Source organism: Camelus bactrianus, unplaced genomic scaffold (genome assembly GCF_048773025.1).
Source record: "Camelus bactrianus isolate YW-2024 breed Bactrian camel unplaced genomic scaffold, ASM4877302v1 HiC_scaffold_34, whole genome shotgun sequence".
Lineage (NCBI taxonomy): Eukaryota > Metazoa > Chordata > Mammalia > Artiodactyla > Camelidae > Camelus > Camelus bactrianus.
The window spans coordinates 332,176-339,413 of NW_027413949.1; the positions used below are offsets into that span (position 1 = coordinate 332,176).

The 7,238-nt window shown below is 55.0% G+C and overlaps 2 long non-coding RNA genes across 2 annotated transcripts; both read left to right on the top strand.

Annotated features, from left to right (window-relative positions):
* Positions 1-201: 201 nt before the first annotated feature.
* On the top strand, positions 202-4,028 carry LOC141576793 (uncharacterized). Its single transcript, XR_012505217.1, has 4 exons — positions 202-573; positions 2,297-2,414; positions 2,773-2,899; positions 3,301-4,028. It is a non-coding gene; the product is annotated as an uncharacterized LOC141576793 (long non-coding RNA).
* A 349-nt stretch (positions 4,029-4,377) lies between these two features.
* Positions 4,378-7,238, top strand: LOC141576795 (uncharacterized). The gene is made up of 3 exons (XR_012505219.1): positions 4,378-4,931; positions 5,584-5,693; positions 7,088-7,238. It is a non-coding gene; the product is annotated as an uncharacterized LOC141576795 (long non-coding RNA).

A 7,238-nucleotide genomic window follows, 5' to 3' on the forward strand; every position in this document is an offset into this window, starting at 1 on the left:
GTCCAACCCATCAGTTGTGGCCAGATGAGGGGGTCCCTCTGGGACCAGTGGAGGGTCTCCGCCCAGCCCCCCAGCCACCATTTTGGGAGCACATATCTCTCCAAGGAGGAGGTACTGGCTGTGACCTTGTGTCAGTCAGTATGAATTTATGTCTCCTCTTGCCCGTCCTTCATCCTCCTAAACAAAGATGAAAATTAAACACTCCCGGGATTTGTGTCATGGAACACGCAGGGTGGGGGCTAAGGGGGCTGGAATCTCTGCTGCATTTAAGGGACTACAGTGAATCCCCAATGAGAGCCTGCAAAGGGAACACCACCGCCCCCACCTGGCACTTAGGGTGCTGAGTCTGCGTGATGTTGAGCTAGGCTTCTGACCACAGCTCAGGGGTCTGGTCTGACCAGTTAGCCTTTGAAACCAACCAGCTTTGGATTCCTCAATCCCTCCCTGAGGTTTTACCTGAACCACCAGCTTCTGCATCTCTGAAGACAGATGATGAGGACCCTTCACGTAAGCCGTTCGCACAGCCCTCTGCAGGCCTTTGTGCTGCACGGTCTGCCCGGCGAGATAACTGAGGTTGGTATTTTACTGATGTTAGAAATAGTCTGGTTTCCCTATGTACTGTTTCACTGAACAAGCAACAGAAGCCACCTCTCGCTGATAAAAGCAAAAAGGGACTTAATGAGAAGATGCTGGGAGGGTGTATGGATTGGCCAGGACCGGAGCCAACCCAGGAGCTGTAGGAGGTGTTAGGGAGCCCCAGGCACCAGGCCGGGCTGGGTGCTACCGGGCCCCCTGCCACCCCAGAAGGGACCCCTCTCCACCCGACCCTCCACCTCACTCACTGCAGGTTCATATCCCGGCAGGGCCAGGTCACACTGAAGCCACCAGCACACACCTCAATGGGGGAGTTGACACCGTCTCAGCTGAGGGCGTGCCCGGTGTGGGGAGAGGCCCAGTTAGAAGAAGGCGGTTCCCCTACTGTTCCGAGTTAAGGTGCAAGTCAGTGCCCATCACTCAGGAGAGCCAGGCTGGACGGACCTCATTGCGGTGACTAGGCCGTCTGAGTTCACTTAATACTTTCTATGTTTGAAGGCCCTGGAGGGAGAAAAAGTGAAGTTTCTAGAACTTATTTTGTGTTTCCCATGTACCAGGTGCGGTAAGCAAGCCACTTCAGACAAGACCCAGAGCAACCACGTTAATAGGCCACGGAGCAAGTAGTGCAGTCAGGCCTCTGTGGACCCGAAACCCGTGTCCCCATCAGCTCAGTAGTTACCAGTGGAAACTGGGGGGATTTATGGGACTGTGTGCTCCTGTAGGGGCTGGGATGTGTGTGTTTAAATCCACATCTTCAGAAACTCGGCTAGAACCACAGCCACTTATTGCACGGAGGCAGAGGAGGGGAGGATTCCAGCCTTTGTTCCAGCTCTTGTGGAGCTCAGAAATTGCTCCTTCTGTCCTGAAAACAACACCAGAGCTGAGGGAGCTGCAATCCCACTGTACTTCTTAGATCCCAGAAAAATGAGGGGAAAATCTGCTCCCAACACAGAGAGGCAGCCAGGCAGGCTTGGCGAGTCACAGCTCCCAGGGCAGAACCCGCTTTTGTAACAACCCCCAGGGCAGGCAGATTTAACAGGTCCCTGAGGCCAGTGGAAGTCTCAGCGTGGGGAAGTCCGAGTGTGACAACTCCAGGGGGCCAGTCAGAGGGGCCCCCTGCTCTTTTTCATGCATTTTACCTCCAGGACCGTGTCCTGTTCTCAGAATGAAGGCCTCAGAGGATAACTCCTCATGCTTCCTGCCTGGAAAGGAGAAAATAACTCTATTGAAATATACCCAAAACATTCTGTTTCATTTGGGGAAGTTGTTTTTTGTTTGTTTGTTTTTTTAATGAGAAATTATTTTACCAGAGCCTAACCAACCTGGGAGAAGGGAAATCCCTTCTGTCTCACCCAAATTGGGGTGGGGGGAAAGAGACACACTTGTGGAGGTCACAGCTCAGGGTATAGGCTCAATGAGAACTAATCACAGGACTACAGATGCCCTGCTCTGTCCTGCTCCCCCAACACCTTACCTCCATGTCAGTAGGGCCCCTGTGTAATAACAGGAATAAAACTAAAAGAAGTAAATGTCTCAGGAGTGTCAAGGGAAAACCCAAAGACAGCGGGGAGATGAAAACAAGGACACACAGGCTGTTTTAGCCTCTCACACCAATAGCTGTAGCAAACTACACACAGCCCATCCCAGTAGATAAACAGAAAACCTCACAGAAGAAAGTATTTATTTTGGTTCTCTTACCCAGTGCATTCCATGGTGCATCCTCGCCTAGAATTGAGTGGAAGCAAGTCCATCTCAGAAGGGACATAACTGAAGAGGGATGGCTTTCCAGACTCTGATGGGCAGAGAGAGCAGCAGCCTGGGTGAGAGCATGGTGAGGGGTGGGGTAGGGGGTGGGCTGCCTTCTTCCCCAAATAAGGAAACTTCCTGAGGCCAGCACAGGAGGGAGGGCCATGGGGTGGAAGCAGCCAGACTTCTTCATGAGAACTGATGGGATGCCTCAAAGGGAACATTCAGGTACCAAAACTGGGCCGTGAGGGTGGGAGCCAGTCGGTCTGACTCAAAGCCCAGGACTGAGGTGGGCGTACAGCAGGCCGGTCTTACTTGGCTGGATCCATTTCACTTCTCCGAAGCCCTGTGTAAAACATGAAGCGTGGACGGCCTGGTGAGCACAGCTCTGCCCTCAAGACCTGTTTCAACTCCTCTCTTCCCGGAAAACAGCATCTCTGAGCCCGCCCTTGGTGACCTCAGAGAGATCACCCTAGTGGCCCAGGCTAGTGACCGGGAACATGTACCTTCCTGCAGCCAACCCCAGACGTCCACTGATGCATCATATACTGGCAAAGATGTGAGTTCCTGTGCATTGGTCTAACAGCAGAGACTCTGCCACAGGCCCAAGAGGTGGTGTGTGGGACATGCAGGGGTGCAGGAGTGTAGGCAGTGCAAAAGTGTAACTGGTGACAGGGGTGCAGGGGCTGTGGAGGGCGCAGGAAGTTTAGGGGATGCGGGGGTGCAGGGGTGCAGAAGTGCAGGCAGTGCAGAAGTGCAGATAGTGGCAGGGGTGCAGAGGTGCAGGGAGTGTAGGGATGCAGGGAGGTGCTCATTCACGTGGCCAGGATTAGAAGGCAAGTGCACATCCTCACAGTCAGCCTGACCCCGGGAGGCTAGTGCAATCGTTTGGGGCGGCGGAGGCGGCGGTGCGTGGGAGGCTGCCAGGGCAAGCCGGTCGATTTCTTCTCTTCCCTGCAGCTTGGCCTAGGGGGGCCTTGGCCGCTGGAGATTCGCCAGATGTTGGACTCCAGGTAAGCTTGCTCCTGGGAGGTGGGGCGGTTAGGTCAGGGGGCAGCGGCAGCGACAGGGGGGCGGAGCGCGGCTGCCTCTGGCGAACTGGTGGAATAGCTGCCTTCTCCCGGCTGCCGGGCCTGGGAGCGGCCTCTGCTGCCCCTGGTCACCGTACACGCCTGTCCCACTCAGCTTGCTGAGTCGGGACGGTGCCATTAATGTGCGGGGCCCACGGGGTTAGGGGGACTGCCGCGCGGAAACCGGTCAGTTCGCTCAGCTCTCCCCCGCGGCGGAGCCAGTGGCAGCTTCTGCTGCCGTAGAGGCGGGACGCGGGTCTCCAGGTGAGCTTGCCCCTGGGAGGCGGCGGCGGCGGCTGCAGGGGGAGGGGGTCCGTTCCAGGGAGTAGCTCCATTTCTTCTGTCCCGCGCGGCCTGGCCTGAGGGCGACCTCTGCCGCCGGAGATTTGCCTGCGGTCCGACTCCAGGTGAGGTTGCACCTGGGAGATGGGTGCGGTGCAGTCAGGGGGCTGGTAAGGTGGTGGCTGCGGGGATAGGGAGGCTGCCCCGGGGTAGCTTGTGTATTAGCTCCCATGTCAGTGCCGCGTGGCCTGCAGGCGGCATCTGCTGCGCCAGGTCCCCGGACACCCCTGTCCCACTTTGCCTGCTGGGGGCGTGAGGCAGGGTAGTCAGGGTGCACGGGTGGCGGGGTTCGGGGGCCTGCAGCGGGGGAGCGGGCCCATTTGCTCCCATCTTCCCCGCGGCTTGTCCTGGGGGCGGTCTCTGTTGCCCTGGGTTACGGGACACGTGTATCCTAGTCGGCCTGACCCCGGGAGGCGGGCGTGGTACATTGGGGGTGGTGGCAGCAGCGGCAGGTTTTCCCATGGAGCCGGTCCATTTGCTCCCATTTCCCCCCAAGGTTTGCCCTGAGGGCGGTCTCTGTTGTCCCAAGTTCGCCGGACGTCCATCTCAAGGTCAGCCTGCTCCCTAGAGGAGGCCACCGTGAGGTCAGGGGTCAAGAGAGGTGGCTGTTGTGGGGGTAGGTGGCTGCCTTGGGGAGCTGGTGGATTGGCTCCCGTCTCCCCGATTGCCTGGTGTGGGAGTGGCCTCTCCTCCCCCAGATCACCAGACACACCTGTCCCATTCAACCTGCTGGGGGAGGGGTGCCCTTGGCGGTGCCTTTAAGGTGCGGGGGTGGCGACGGCGGGGGTAGAAGACCTGCAGCGCTGAGCCTGTCAATTTGCTCTCCTCTTCCCCGCTGCCAATCCTGGGGGCGTCCTCTGCTGCCCAAGAAGCCGGATGCCCGTCTCCAGGTCAGCTTGCTCCTGGGAGAAGGGCGCGATGCGGTCGAAGTGCAGAGGCAGCTGCGATGTCCGGCTGCCCCGCCTAATGGGGCCACTTCTTCTCCTCTCCACTGACCTGGCCTGGGGATGGCCTCTCCCGCGCAAGATTCGCCTGACACCCCACACCCGGTCAGGTTGCTCCTGGGAGGTGGGCGCGGTGAGATCAGGTGTTGGAGAGGAGAGAGGGGCTGCCCCTGGCGAGGTGGAGGATAAGCTCCCATCTCTCTGGAGGCCTGACGTGGCCGACCCTCGTTCCCAGGTCACGTTTCTCCGGGTCATATTGCCCCGGGGTTGCAGTAGGGTGAGGGGGCGGCGGGGTGTTGGCGGGGGTATGGAGCCTGCCGCTTGGGAGCTGGTGGTTTAGCTCCCATCTCTTCCGCAGCTTGGCCTGGGGGCAGCCTCTTTTGCCCCAGGTCCCAAAGCACAGTTTCCCTGACAGCTTAGCCACTGGAGGTGGGCAGGATGTGCTGAGGGGGAGGAGGCAGCTGCCAAGGCAGCGACGAAGGGGGCTGTCCCTGGCCAGCTGGTCAATTTGTTCCCATCTCAAACTTTGCTGCCCCAGTTTCGCAGAAAGACCTTCTCCAGTTAATTCTTCTCCTGGGAGGTGGGTGCAGTGCATGCAGCCCAAGGTCTGGGCTCTCCCCTGGGGAGGGGCAGAAACCTCTTGTTCTCCTTTGTCTTTATTCTTCAGCGAAGGGGTTACTTGACCCAATTCTTAATTCTGAGGAAGTGTAGCCTGTGTTACGGAAGAGCTGCTGGACAGTGAGATTTCTGGGTGGGTTTTCACATCAGCTGATGCTCCAGGCAGGCAGGAAAGCTATTACTCAGAGCTCCTTAGTGTGGAGTTGGGGGATGGCCCCGCCATCCTCACCATGCTTTTTAAAAATGTGTTACTCCTCTCTTTTTCCTAGGTGACATTTTAGGTTATTGGGTCACAGATTGCTGGCACACTCATCCCTGTTCTCAAATATCTTTTAAACTTGGGTGAAGTGATAAGTAGGGGAAGATGATTTACTGAAAGGTAAGAATACTTAAATTTGCATTAAAGCTAAATTCTGTCAATCTTTCTCAAATGATTTTTCTCTGATTCTAAATCCACGACCTAGTGAATGTTGTACTCCTGTGTAAATCATTGATCTTCACATCACATTGGTTGAGTGGTCAGCGAGATTTGTTAATTAGATTATTCCTGAAAGGAAAAGCTCAGGCTTTTGAGAATTCCTTGTCGGATATCACCCAGGCAGTCACAGTAGAAGACAGAGCTGATATAAAAATCCCTCAGCTGCCTGAACTGCAAAGCTTCTGGAATTACTGATCCCTGAAATGCAGGTGATACTTGATGATAATCTGGGGGATGGTTTATATGATCAGATTCTTCCAGTCCTGTAAATGGGTTCTGTGGCCCCAGGCCTGAAAGAACTGGTCTTAGGAGCCATATCATGAGGGGTGGGATGGGAAGGCAAGGTCTAAGAGCTGAAATCACTGAGATTCCACACTCGCTAAACACAGACTCCAGAGCCTAATTGTTGTCAGGTTCTGTTCTGGATTTGAGAGTGTGTTCAGACATGATTCTTGCCCTTCAGGAGACACTGCCTGCGTGGTAGTAACCTTTACATAGATCTGGGGAGGATGGCAATTACGTAGATGGGCTGTTACGGTTCTCAGTGTGCCCAGGCTCGCTCTTCCAGGCACTCGTGGGAATAACGAGTCATCTTATTCACTCACTCACTAATTTATTACCATTGAATTGATCATTTGTCCCACAGTAAGTGAAAGAAGGTATCAGGAAGCTGAGTTTTGTCCCCTCTCCTATCACTGATTGTATCTGTCAGTCGGGCGCCTTGAGTATGCATTGTGAAATGGTGGTATTTCTTGCCCAATGGGGCTGCACTGTGAGTTTTGAGAATCAGGGGAGTCACGTGGGTAGGACAGCACCCTGACACACATGGCCACCCCACCACATGAGACAGCATTGTCGATGCTCAGGTGACCCGATGTAGACCGTGGTGCTAAACCTGAGCATGTTTAGTGATCTTGGTGGCTATGAAAATACAGACTACCCGTCCTTACCTCTGAGACTCTGAGGGTGTGCACACCAGAATTCTGCATTTTAAGAAGCACTTTAACTAAATCTGATGAAGATGATCTGATTGTCCCACTGAGAAACACTGGTGTGCGAGACACCAATATTGAGGATTCTCAGGGAGCGATGTCTTTTCAGGATTTTCCAAGGGTCCTCACTTGAGACTTTTGCCTTGGGTGTAATTGTATGTGTTCAGAAGTGATGTCTCTCACTTCCAGTGCTTGTCAGCATGCTCTCTGCAGGGGTTTGCTCTCAGTAGATGGCAAAAACTATGATTCTTCAGGTCACCGAGCTAGAGTGTGAGCGATATTTTATTTTGGTTTTCTTTATAGCAATGCAGAGTCTCCCGAGAACAGATTCAGACTGAACAGATTTGTGTCAGACTTTGGGAGACCGCTGGTGCCCAAGATGTTCTCTGGCAGGTCAATGACGAATCTAGGTCCATCTTTCACAGCTACGTCAATGAAGTGGGACACTTCGACA